Consider the following 14,467-nt stretch of genomic DNA (forward strand, 5'->3'; position numbering starts at 1 on the left):
TACCCAATATCAAGACTTAGCCTCATACTACCCTACAGTTGGGTGAAATCATCTAACATCTAACACAAAGTCTATTTTATTGAATACTTTACTGAAAGTGAAAGACAGAATGGTTGTATGGGGACAGAATGGTAGTAGGTGTATTGGTTGTTTATCTTCATGATCGCACGGTTGACTGGGAGCTCTGTCTACTGCCACCGCCCAGCATCATGAGAGAGTATGGTATGCATATCGCTAGCCAGGGAAAAGATCAAAACTCAAAATTTGATATATAGTTTCTACTGAGTGCATATCGCTTTTGCACCACCATAAATTAAATAAATCATAAGCCAAATCATCATAAGTTGGGGACCTCTGTACATGATTTATTAAATGTTGATGAATTAAGCAACTAATTCTATATAGATGCTCTACTTCTTTAAATCTCTCTAGACTATTTCATAAGTCTGGTGATTTTTAAATGTTCTGTTTAACTGCTCTAACACTGAGTTAAGGTATTAATATTCTAGTGAATTATAGAACTTGAGGAGAGGGTTATAGGATCCCCCAAATTTATAACCTGTCAGTCAGAAGTATAGGTGGCCCCTGTGACTGGAATTCAAAGTGAGGCCAGTCTTGTGGGACTGAGCCCTTAACCTGTGGGGTCTAACTCCAGGTAGCTAGTGTCAGAATTGAATTGAATTGTTGGACACACAGTTGGTGTTGGAGAATTGGTTGTGGAAAATGTCACTCATTTGGTGTCAGAAAAAAGATGTTACAATGGGCATAAGTGATGCTTATATAAATCCAAGAAGCATTATACACAGAAAGAATATTGCCTTGTAAATTTAGATCAGTAAAGTTATGGAAAGTCTCACATGTATTCATGTGTGTCTCTGAAGCTCTATAAAATAATTGTGGAAGAATCAAGGTCCTCTATCCTTTGATCCCAGATGGGGAGAGATAAATATCAGATACATAATTTTATTATGTGATTTTAATTCACTCACTAACAAATATTTATTGAAGTTTACTATGGGCCAAGAACTGTCCTCAATGCTTCTTATATTTCTTATTGTAAGAAACAAGTCAGTGACACATTGGGGGGTATTATATATATACTTGAACCTAATTTTACATGACTGCTTCTAAGTATAGAGAAAATTATTGACAACTGAAATATTTTTAAGGTGAGACATTTTCTATCCATAAGCTAAGTTGGTTGTTTTAAATGCATCTGAATGCTTACTATGTGTCAGAAGCTCTATATGTATTATCTTATTTAATCCTCACGACTATTATTATTCCCATCAGGAAGATGAGAAAACGACGATTTTTAGAGAGATTAAGTAATTTACCTAAAAAGTGCGATTTGAACTCAGGCAGTCTGACTCAAGAAACCACACTTTCAACCACAAGACTGTTTTTAAATGGTGTCACTGATATAGTGGATGCTCTTTACTTGTCAGTAAATAAGAACTTCTATCAGCTTTGCTCAAAAGGATAGGTAGGAGTTTTCCTGAGCCATTGATGGGAAGGGGTCTCATCATCTTCTAATAAATTATACCATATGATAAAGAAAAGAAAGGTTACCACTATATAGAGATGAAATAAATCCTTGTACTCTGGAACATTTCTAATAGTCTTAAATTGAACCAGGTTTGGTAATCAATCATATCTTTGATAATAAAAGTGCATGTGTTTCTTTAGGGGATTATTTCTCAATATATTGCATGGACTTCTAGATTCCTGTTACATTTTAGCAGTTGCCTAATCCAAATTCCTCCACACATCCTCCAAAATGCTTACAGATCAACAAGAAGGGCAAATAAAATCCACAATAGGCATCTGTAGCATAAATAAGTATCTTAGCCTGCTCAAACTTCCATAAAAAAATACTGCAGACTGGGTGGCTTCAACAGAAATTTATTTCTCACAGTTCTGGAGGCTGGGAAGTTCAAGATCAAGATGCCAGCAAAGTAGGTTTTATTCTGAGGCCTCTTCTCTTGGCTTGAGGATTGTGCCGTCTCATGATCTCTTCTTTTTTTGCGTGTGTGTGTGTGTGTGTGTGTGTGGAGAGAAAGAGCTCAAGGCAGCTCTCTGATGTCTCTTCCCATAAGGACACTAATCCTATTGCACCAGGACCCCACCCTTATGACCTCATTTAACCTTAATTATCCCCTAAAGGCCCTATCTCCAGATACTGTCACACTGGTTTAGGGATTCAACATATGAATTTGGGGAGAACACCATTCAGTTCATAGCAATAAGAGACAGAGAGTACTACAAATTTCAATCTCAAACCAACAAAGCTAGATTTGGGAACCATGCCAGAACAGGGTCTGGTGAAGAATGAGTTGAAAAGAGGAGCAAACCCATTGTGGTCTAGTAGTGACGAACATCAAAAAAATCTCCCTGAGAAAAAAATGTCCCCATTATTTCAAAACAGGTACATGACGGAATCAAGTTATTTATATTGCCTCTCCTATATAATCTGTATCTCAGAATAGTCATATAGTTTTGGGGAAATTTTTTATAGAATTATTCTACATAATAAAGAAGAAATGGTAGAATGCTCTATTGCTATTTTATAATCATAATAATAAATGAATGGATCTAAGCAATTATCAGAGGCTGATAGTAATCCAAAAAAGAGATGAGCAAACATTAAGTATTTTCTGGTAGAAGTATACAACATCACCTATAAAGTAGTCTTGCCAAATGAATAAATAAAATCTGATTCTGACCAAGCCTTTAGATCTAAGAAGCAATTTATAGTAAATACAGTGGACAGAGGAACATCTATTATATGATCGTGATTGCTGTTGGCAAACTCTATAAATTACCCAGTTTCTTCAAGAGACAACAACAGCAAAACAAAACAAAACAGCAACAACAAAACTGCAAGAAAAAGAAGAAGAGGAAGCTGTAGACCAAAAGATAATTAGCTAGAATTATCAAATGTTTGATCCTAGTTCAATAAACTGTAAATAGAAACAAGTCAATTGCGAAAAATCTTAACACTGGATATTTTGTGATGTTAAGGAAGTGTTGTTAAATATGTTAGTTGTAATAACGATATTGTGAGTATGTTTTTTTAAAGAAATACTTATCTTTCAGAAATACTGAAATATCCACAGATGAAATGACATCTTCGATTTTTTTCAAAATAATTCAAAGTTGGGGGGTAGGTGTGGATATAGATGAAATAAGACTGCCCATGTATTGAATATTATAAAAACTGCTGTGATGATTAAGGGCTTCACCATAATATTCTCTCTGCTTTTGTATATGTTTGAAAATATTCATAATACATTTTCAAAAGGAATATATCAGAATTTTGAAAAAAAAAAAAAAAAAGGAGGTGAAAGTCCCCTTTTGAATGAGAAAATACTCAGAATGTGTCTGAGAACTGGCTTCTGGGGACCCAAAGATCAAAAGGCCGCCGTCAAGAACTGTGAAGAGGCTGAGACTTTCTCCTTGCAGACTAACAATTTAGCCCATCAGTGTTTCATGGATACTGACAGAAGAGATGAGACTTATATATCAGAGACAAAGGACTTTATTGCTCACAGAAAAAGCAGTAGCCAGGTATCGGCGTTTTTGATAAGCTGGGCTAGTTCCTCAAGCCTAGTTCTCGTAGCGAGGTGCAAAGGTAGCCAGGTAGCACATGTGACCAAGTTTATTGCATTACAGAGGAGGAGCCCTGATCTTAGTAAAATGAATATTTTATACTGGACAGTAAATATGACTGCCCCTGCTATGAAGGGGGACACCATATTCCAAAACTGTAAGCAAATGTGCCCTTCAGTCCAGGGAAGACATTACTTTTGTCTTCTAAGAATTTTTTAAAATAAATGTCTTGGGAAGGTAACCCAGAACAAAGGCACTCAGTGTCTCTGCTTGTAAGACATGCGTGAACATGAGAGACCCATGGAGAATTGTCCCCTGACAGTGGCGGCCTTGGGTGGGCACCACTGTGAAGGAGAGTATGAGACATGGAAGGAGGAAACATCCTGTGGAGTCTGGTGGTGAAGGGATGTAAGAAAGCAGGCTGTGGAATTGAACCCTATAAAAACAAAATCAGAAGATACATCACCCTTGAACACACCAACCACCAAAGAAAAAAGCATTTATCTTTACCAGCAGAGGAGGGTCCTCTTGAACTAGGAAACCTAGTAAGACATTCTCACCAAGTTTACATCGAGACATCTATTATTTCCAGTCTGGGAAACTGATTATAAAATGGACAGTTGACAACCACTAAAAACTACAAGAAGAAAAACAGAAAGTGAGAATCACCAGATTTTAGCTGATCCAAATATTCTCTAAAAAACCAAACATGAAGCACAGGAAAACTGTAATGAAACTGTAATAAAAGATGCACAGGAAAACTGTAATAAAACTCCAACAAGCTTTAAACATCTCTAATAAGCATTTTTAGATATAAAAGAGGACCTTAAATCATAAATTCAAGAAAACCCAGGACAGAAGTGAGCAAAAGCACAATTTAAGATGAGATATGACCAAATTCAGGAAAGAAAAATTGAAAAAAGGATAAAAATCATCTCATGGGTGAAGGCGAAATTACAAAGTATCCAAGGAAGAAGAGATTTAGCTACAAGTCTCATAAGAGATTTTGAGTAGAGGAACAAAAATAAAATGAAGAAATAAATAGGATCAGAAAGGAAGTGCTTCATATAGAACAGAAAAAAATATCCAATGCACATTTGATTTTCTGAATAAGAAAAATAAAACAATGAAATAGAACAACCATTAAAACTATAATCAAAGTAAAAAAAGGAAATCTTAATCTTATTGTTGAAAGTGCCCCCCCCACCCCCGTATACCTTCGAAATTACAAGGCAGAGTCTAGTAAAACTATTTAGTTTTTAAGAATCCGTCCTCTGGGGGAAAAAAATACCAAGAAACTTACAAAGTTTCTTGACTGAAACATAAGAAGCAAGACAAAAATGACACAGCATTTTAAAAAAAATTTTAGGAAAGTATGAGTAAAGAATCTTGTATCCAGTTAAGCTGTTTTACATGTATTAAAACTAAAGGGGAAAAAAAAAAAAAAAACAACTAAAGGAAACTTTGGCAAAAAGACTGTTGATGGGGCTTCCCTGGTGGCGCAGTGGTTGAGAATCTGCCTGCTAATGCAGGGGGACACGGGTTCAAGCCCTGGTCTGGGAAGATCCCACATGCCACGGAGCAACTGGGCCCGTGAGCCACAACTACTGAGCTTGCGCGTCTGGAGCCTGTGCTCGGCAACAAGAGAGGCCGCGACAGTGAAAGGCCGGCGCACCGCGATGAAGAGCGGCCCCCACTTGCCACAACTGGAGAAAGCCCTTGCACAGAAACGAAGACCCAACACAGCCAAAAATAAATAAATAAAAATTAAAAAAAAAAAAAAAAAAGAAACTGTAGGAAGATAAATGTTTAAAAAAAAAAAAAAAAGACTGTTGATGAGTATTAAAATAGTAGATTTAAGATTATACCCAAGACTAAAACAAAAGGGAGAACAAGTATGAAAAAGCATTATCTAAATATGGGTTCTGACAAAATAAAAGTAATTTAAAAAGTTGTAGGAGAAGGGAAAAAGTAAAATTAGAATAAGTTCGTAGCTGCATAGATTATAGACAGGAGTCAAAGAGTATCACTTAAATCTAACAAAGCAGATAGGAGAAGCCTAATTAAGGGGGAAAAAAAGATCAAGGGAAGTTTGAGTTATTAGCATAGAGTTAGGCAACTACTAGAATAAAAATATAAGCTTTTCTAAATGCAAAAATAAGTACTAAAAATAAGCAAAGAAGACAGATCAAGTAGAGAAAGAAACATAGTAAATCTAACATTAATATTAACATCAAATAATAAGACAGAATTGAGAACAAACATGCTGATCATATCAACAAATGTAAATGGACTTAATTAGGCTATTTAATGAACATGATTTTGAATGTGGCTTACAAAGCAAAACCCATATCTATGTTGAGTAGAAAAGACACTCCAAAACCAAGTGATCCTGAGAGGCTCAAAGTAAGGGATTGACCTAGCAGACAAACGAAAACAACAGTAAGAGTGCCGGGGTTGAGATCAGCAAGGTAAAATTTGGGTGCAAAGCATTAAATGAGACAAATTAATACTCTCTGAAGTTAACTGGATGTGAATACACCTGATGACATACCAAGTCTCTGGCCATTGAATTGAAAATGTCAGAACACATTAAGCCTCAGATAGTATGGAAACAGCAAGTGTCACTCATAAAATAATTCTCAGGATTGACCTTGCCTTACTCTGTTTCAGTAATAGGCAGATATCCATAATGTATATAGCACATATGAATTTAACTTTTTTTTCTTAAAGCCCTGTTAAAATACCAAGAAATGAATTCTTTAAGCCATCATTAATCCACAAGAACACAGAACTGGGAGAGGAGACAACTTAGACGAATTTTTTTCAATCAACTTTTGGAAAAAGAAAAGCAGAAGTCGTAGCTGAATTACTGGAGCAGAGGAAATTAAAACCCATGTCTTTAGAGAGAGAAGCGGTGGAGAATTGAGGCCAGTTTGCCCCGTAGAATCTCTGAGAGGCTGAGCACTTGAAAGGACTGAAGAAAAAGTTGAAACAAGAGAAGGGATTCACTCTTTGCTTTTGGAGCATTTGAGTCCCTGAGGTCTCCTCTCACGTGAACCTGGCAGCCAGGCAACTATCTTCTTCTTTTTTTTTTAACATCTTTATTGGAGTATAATTGCTTTACAATAGTTTGTTAGTTTCTGCTTTATAACAAAGTGAATCAGCTATACATATACATACATCCCTGTATCTCCTCCCTCTTGCGTCTCCCTCCCACCCTCCCTATCCCACCCCTCTAGGTGGTCACAAAGCACCGAGCTGATCTCCCTGTGCTATGCGGCTGCTTCCCACTAGCTATCTATTTTACATTTGGTAGTGTATATATGTCCATGCCACTCTCTCACTTTGTCCCAGCTTACCCTTCCCCCTTCCCACGTCCTCAAGTCCATTCTCAAGTCTGCGTCTTTATTCCCAGGCAGCTAGCTGTCTTGATACCCCAGACATGGCCAGAGGCTGATTCTTTTGGGAAGATGAAACCCAAAGCCTCTGGATTCAGAGATAGAAGGCACAGAAGAGGTCTGGGGTGGGGTTGAGGGGTTGCATAGTAAACTGTAGTAGTCTGAGATCTCGTCCCTCACTTTTGCTCTAAATAGTACAGCCGTTCATATATCTCAAGACTACAAATTGGAAAGACCCTCACTAGAAAAACTGAACAGCCAGAAAAGACCAATGATTAGAAATTCTGAGGTGGTAAAGAAGGTTCTAGGAAAGACTGCACTGCTGGCCAAAGAGTAACAATCCAGATTGGAGAGAAGGACAGAGAGCTCGAGAAGTGAGGGTGTTAGAAAAAAAGTAACTCACGGGGTTGACTGTAGAGAAAATAGTATGGGTACATTGTCTCATTTGGTGAGAAGGACTTCTAGAAAGCTGACCAACTGAAGTGGCAGAGCAACTTTAACTCCAGTAAGGGATAGTATTCTTAGGAAAGAAATTTTGACCAGAGTGAAGTACTTGGTTCAACAGTGAATAATATTTGGAGCAATAATAACAATGTAGAAAAATTATTTCTGGAGGGAAGGTAAACGGGTTATTCTGCTTGAGAGCATTGTTAAGTACACATCAGAAGTTTTAAATTTTTCTGTACTTTCACTCAACACTCCACTTTTAGGAATTTACCCTAAGAAAACAAAAGTGAATGTGCACAAAGATTTAAATACAAGTATATCTGTTGCAGCGTTGTTCCTAATAGTAAAAGATTGAATACAACCTATATGTCTCAAACAGGGAATCAGTTAAACCAATATTGATATGGCTATATAACTGGATACGATCGAGGTGAATATTTACTTGGGAAAATATTTATAATCTACCTACTTAAAAATTTTCAAAAGCAACCTTTTCTCTATAGTCCTGTTTTTAAAGAAAAAGATAAAAAGAGGTAGAGAGAGATCTGAAAAATTCTATCAGCAGTTATTTTGGGTGTTAGGACTAAACCTGAGTTTTCTTTTCTTTCTTTTCATCTGTATTTGCAAACACTAAAGGCTTCTACATAAATATAACAACTCTTAGAGTTGCCACACACAGAAAGAACCGACATAACTCACGTTTTACTGTTATAATTAGAAAATAGAAACTATTTTCAAAAAAGAAAGAGACAAGGAGAATAAGATGGCATGGTGGCTGGTTCATTTGTAATGGTCAGAAAAATGTTCTGTTTAGCAGAGGGGCAGAGCAAACTTATCAGCTAAATTAGTCTCCACTTAATCATTCAGCAAACATTTCAGAGCCTTTACCATGTGCTACTCACTGTGAACAGCTCTTTTCCTATAAAGAGCAACTAACCTTTTGGCAGGTAAGACACAGAAGCAGTTGGAAACAACCAAGAATCACATATTGAAGTTTACTTTTCTGTGTAGCTTGTAATCTACTCTAAATTTAGATATAAATGTGAAAAGACTGTCCAAGCTGTGTAAGATATTAAATAAATGTAAATCTGATTTTGAACAATAGCACCTCAAGAGTGTCATATTCAAGTACTGATAATAACAACAGTATAGGGTGAGAAACTCATCTAAGTTTTGTTGCTAATATTTACATTTCCCTTCCTGTTTATATTCTAAAATAAATAAAGTGTGATATAGTACAAAGTAAAAACTTTTAAAAAGGCAAATCATCCAAATGATTGGAGTCTTAAAATAAATTTTATTTCACTTTTTAATGTGCTGATATTTTCTGCGATAATTGAAAATACTGAGCTGGTAATATAAGGAGAATAATGGAACTCACATGGTTAGAACAATGAAAGTAATTGTATTTGGAAAGTAGATGTCTCCGGCTTAGAAATATTTCCTAGATGTGAAACGGAAAAATGATTCCCTAGTGCAGTTGCCTTGGAAAGTGAGGTGATGTGTGATTTAAGTAATTACAATCCTTCCTAACAGAGCAATATATTCAGAATATAAAGTGAACACTATGTCAATATAAAAATTAGCAAATGATATAAATGACTAAAAGCAGGGAATAAAAATTGATTTCAAACAAATTCTGAACATAACCTCCCTCCTTTCTAAAGTAAACCTATGTTTGAGCAGAGACATATATAGTATTCAAAGTAGAAGCCTACCAGCAATGAAAAAACCCAGTTCACTGAGGGTATTAAACTTAAAATTTCAATTTATATGAAGGAATAAAAGAGAAAGATCCAAACCAAAACCAAATTGAATTTTCCAAACTCAAGTCCCTTCATTTTTCCACATTATTTCCTCACTTAGTGTTTTGACATAACTTCCTGTCAGAGCAGCATAAAGAGAGTTGTGAACTTGTTATTTCCAAATTGCCCTGAAAACTGGAATTTTGCTAATACAATATCTTCCATCATGTTAATTGGCTTTGAACCACATCAAATTCAAGCCACGAAACTAAATGTACTGCCTTAGAAGGGTCTGTGTATTTAATTACCACGTTGGAGGACATGCCATTAGCTTAAACTCTGAAGCCTTCTGCAAAAAAAAAGGGCAACTCAAGAACTGCCGCACACAGAAAGAACAGACTTATAACCCCTTCAGCTGGCTGCATGTTGTCTGCAGCCTGCCTGGGGCCTAGTTAGACCTCCAAGTGAGCTCTGTGCCTTCCCAGTTAATGCCAAAGATGTTTCCATTGAGGTAAAGCTGGCAGATCCAGTCTCCAGATACACAAATTTCATGCTGAGAGGTAGTGCCAGTTCTTCCAAGATTAACTGATAAGTAACTCCTTTGGAGAATTCTAATTTGGTATTCTTTCCAACAGTATTTCCCCAAACACTTCCTAGCACATGGTAGTAACTTTACAAGTTACTGCCGCGTTGAATCAAACAAAGAGTTTATGTGGGCATAAAGTATTAAAAACAGACAGACACAAGATATACCATAGATACCTTCTTTGGCATTTTGTTTAAGCTGGGCCTTAGAAAATGGAAAGTCTATGTTCATCCCATGGGCGTTGTTTGTCTGGAAAAAGCTTTTCTGAAATGTGCTTTATGGAGTCTGGCTGAAAACACAAGTTTTCTAAAAGCCCCCTGTCTTATATCTCTGTGAATGTATCCATCCAATAAAAGTTAATTTTATGTAATATATTACAGATAAACACATGCTTGAGATGCTATTTCTTATTTTGGAAAGAGAAGAGACTTAATTAGACTGTTGTCCAGAAACCCAATGTAACTTTGATGTTTATTAGTTTGAAGAACTATAATTTCTGAAAAACTGACAAATTTGTCTCATAAGTTTAAATATTGAAACTGTTTAAAGCATGACTAAGAATTAACAAAATTTATGAGAAAATATAGGTGAGGATCTGTGATGTTCTGTGAGTAATTAAAAACACTTAGCACTTCAAAATTAATTTCTCTTTTATCTGACAAAACAATGTGAATGGATAGAAAATACGTATGCCAGCCTGAGAAAGTAGATGATACCATTCACTTCTCTCTTCACCATGTGGACAGCAGCTGTATAAATGGCCCTTTATTCTGCCCTCCCAGAATAGTTTAATTTAGGGTCAGGTAAGAAGTAGGTTAAAAATGAAGAGGCCAAAAGAACTGTAAAAATGCTTATGATATCATAAAAATGATCTTTTTAGCTTTCGGTTACCACACAGTCTTGTTCCAACCAAAACATCTGCCTATCACCCCGTAAACGTCCCTACACAGTTCTTCCCTTTGTGAGCAAAAAATGAAGCTTTAAGGGATGTTTAATAGCCAGCAGCTCTTTGGCTGCCAAATACTGCATCTGGCGGGTAGTGTACTCTTCATGTAGGGGAAGAAAAACCAAAAAACAAAAACCTGTTTAGTTTCTTAAAGTCCACCAGTGTTTTGCATCAAGACATTTAAATGCTTTGAATATGGGGAAAGACACAGAAGCTCCTTAAGGGCATCTGAAACCAGTGTATTGTTCCCAGAAAGCAATGAATAACAGAGATTGTATTTGACCACGTTCAATACGTAGGTTGAAGAGGTGTTAATGTGAGTGAGTTTAATGCCAGGTAAAGGAGGCACGTCATGGGAATTTAACATTCATTTTATTCTACTGTGATTACCTCTACTTGAGGCTATAATGAATCATAATAGTTTTCCTTGCTAGGTAATAATTATAATTTTCTGAACACATAATTTATTAAAAAAATTTCTTAAAATAAATACTAGGACAGGGAAAACATTCTGCTTTAGGAAAATTTAAATGAGGAGCTGGTCTTATAAGAGTACATCAAAGCAAGGATGACCCCAGGATCATGACATATTGAGTGGGGCTGCTTTTTAAACAATATGCTTCGAGATTTTGTTAACAGGAAATATAAAAACCATAAAATACTGTTTTGACTTTGATAGTTTCTCACTGGGATCAAAGTTGTTTCCTCTGCCCCTTTACTTTAGAAAGAAGTTTGGTATGACAACCATGATATCAGTGTATCACCTTCAAGAAGTGGCAAATTTTACCCTGCAGAACCTAAAATGGTTCAAGTAGAAAGGGGTCAGTTCAGGAGAGAAAGAGGGAAAGATGACCAGCGCTCACTATTCAGTTCCTAGTCTGTGGCCTCTCATCTCCCTGCTTTCTTCTCTCTTTCTCACCTCCCTTGAGAGGAGGGTATGGACTGCAGCATCTGACTCACCCACCATCCTTCTGGACCCCAAGCCATATACACCAAAAAGGTTAACCTGAAAACCAGCTCCTGAGCATTTTAAATTACTGTCAAAGGACCTACCTGTCTCATTCTCTTAGAAATACAAAAGTTTTACTACTGTAGAAAAAAATATGTTAACTACTAAATTCTGAGTAATTTTCATCATGGGTAAATGGAGAGAATCTAAACATTAATTTGGGTTGCTGAGGAGAGAGGGCAATAGAATGGGACTCAGGAGCTTACAGAGTCCTTATAATTCTCCACCTGGAAGAAAATGGTGTGTGGGGTGGGATGGGATGGGGAGGTAATCCCTACTTCTTTGCATTGTGGTTATACTGAAGGAAAAGCTAGGCTATACATAACTTCAAAACACAGAAACAATAGGTTTGTTTGCCTGCTTTTCTTCCTTCCTTCTTTCCTCCCTTCTTCTCTTTCCTTTCCTCTCTTTCATTCTTTTTTTGGTTTTAAACTGGTAAAATTTGCCAAATATGGACCTTTGCTACCAAAGGTCCATATTTGGCAAATATGGGGTATCATCTTTCCTAGAAATCATTCAACATCATATGTTGTCTTCTACGCTTCTACGATATCTATAGTATCTTAGAGGTTGTCAGTATAATTGGTTAATCCTCAAACTACTCCTGTGAGCTGAATTTCTATTTTGCTTACACATTTTATAATAATTTATATGAAATTGATCAATGCTTATTATACGCCTACTGCTAAAGTGGGTTATACCATTGTATGCTGAGTTCTTTCCCTTGAGGTAGATAAAATCTCATCAAGGAGACAAGACTTACACATACAGCACAATTATAGAATAATAAACTGTGATACATAATAAAATGCTAAATTTATACAATTAAAGGCTAAAATGCTTGTTATCGATACTGAATGTAACTGGTTGAGAGGAATGGGATAAATCAGCAATTCTATATTTGTTCAAGCTTCTAGTCACCTCCCCCCCTTGCCAACTTCAGACACTGTCGCCAGGTTAGCCTATTGTCAATTCTTGTTCAGAATTCTTATTGGCTTCCCTTGTGCACAGTCGTGATTCTCACAGTGGAAGTACCTATGGACTTCTTTTAATGAAAAGTTTTTCATAGACCAAGAACCCTGAGAATATGTCTCCAGATCCACAGGTTATGAGAACCCAAGTTTGAGCAACACCGACTTGAGAACCTGAGGGTAATTATTTCTTTAAATTATCTTTCACTTGAAAGAAGTTTTGTCTTTATACACAGAGAAACATTGGCGTGTACAGTAAGTCCTCAACTATTTAGTCTCTCACTCAAGATGAGTTTTGTATGACATGCCAGATGTAGAAGTCAAACCGAACAGCTCACTGGAACCAACACAAGTCCTCAACTTACCTACACAACTTTTTTGTATACATTCTGCCTTCAGCCTGGAATACGCTTTCCTTTTTCTCTTTTTCCATCATCTGTCTCCCTATTTTCTTTTTGCCAGAAATTAGGTCAAACAAATCCTTCTTCACGCATCTCTTTATGCTCACAACTAGGATTCTCACCTTCCTCTGACTTCTCAGGGCAGATTATCTGTGCCTCTTTTATGAGACAAAACATTCAACATTTATTAAACTTAGGTGTGTGGCTTTTCACTTCTAAACTGCAAGCAGCTAGAGGAAAAGGACTGGATCTGATTCATCGTCTAGAAGCAGCTGGCCCAATATCTTGCACAAAAAAAGGTGCCAAATAAGAAGTCAAAGGAATAACTACATGGGTCAATGAATAGAGTGAAGCTTGAGAAAAGCCATAAATGGTCAATAGAATGTAGAAAGTGACTGAAGAAGGGATCTTTTGATAAGGGACTTAGTAAATTTCTCACCTTATACCTGAGCTGAGGATTTAAGAACTCAGGAGAGAAGATATAGCTACTCTTCACCCTAATAATGAAATAGAGTTGGGACTTCCCTGGTGGCGCAGTGGTTAAGAATCCTCCTGCCAATGTAGGGGACATGGGTTCAAGCCCTGGTCCGGGAAGACCCCACATGCCACGGAGCAACTAAGCCAGTGAGCCACAACTACTGAGACTGCACGCCTAGAGCCCATGCTCCACAACAAGAGAAGCCACCACAATGAGAAACCTGTGCACCACAAAGAAGCGTAGACCCTGCTCGCCACAACTAGAGAAAGACCGCGCGCAGCAACGAAGACCCAACACATCCAAAAAATAAATTAAAAAAAAAAAAAAAGATATAGAGTTGTTTCCTAGGAGAAAATGTGTGCTCTTCAGGAGAAATTATCTGAAGAACCAAACTTGTCAAGGGAAATTTATCAAATACTTTAAAAAAAATCAAATAACTTCCATAACTTGTTATGATTCTTGACCCTTGAAGAGCAGCGAAAAAAAATGTGTTCAAATAGTCCACACTGTTATCCACCATATCTTTCTTATCAACTCTTTATGGTTGTATCCAGATAAGTTCTCGTCTATTCTTTTTTTTATAAATTTATTTATTTATTTATTTATTTATTTTTGGCTGTGTTGGGTCTTCGTTTCTGTGCGAGGGCTTTCTCTAGTTGCGGCTAGCAGGGGCCACTCTTCATTGCGGTGCGCGGGCCTTTCACTGTCGCGGCCTCTCTTGTTGCAGAGCACAGGCTCCAGACGCGCAGGCTCAGTAGTTTTGGCTCACGGGCCTAGTTGCTCCGCGGCATGTGGGATCTTGCCAGACCAGGGCTCGAACCCGTGTCCCCTGCATTGGCAGGCAGATTCTCAACCACTGCGCCACCAGGCA

At 37.0% G+C, this 14,467-nt stretch overlaps 1 protein-coding gene across 1 annotated transcript in view; it reads right to left on the reverse strand.

The window, feature by feature from the left end:
• The window catches only part of TNIP3 (TNFAIP3 interacting protein 3), a 101,467-nt gene that overhangs the window by 77,789 nt on the left and 9,211 nt on the right, over window positions 1–14,467 (reverse strand). The window lies entirely within an intron of this gene.

Source organism: Balaenoptera ricei, chromosome 5 (genome assembly GCF_028023285.1).
Source record: "Balaenoptera ricei isolate mBalRic1 chromosome 5, mBalRic1.hap2, whole genome shotgun sequence".
Taxonomy (NCBI): Eukaryota; Metazoa; Chordata; class Mammalia; order Artiodactyla; family Balaenopteridae; genus Balaenoptera; species Balaenoptera ricei.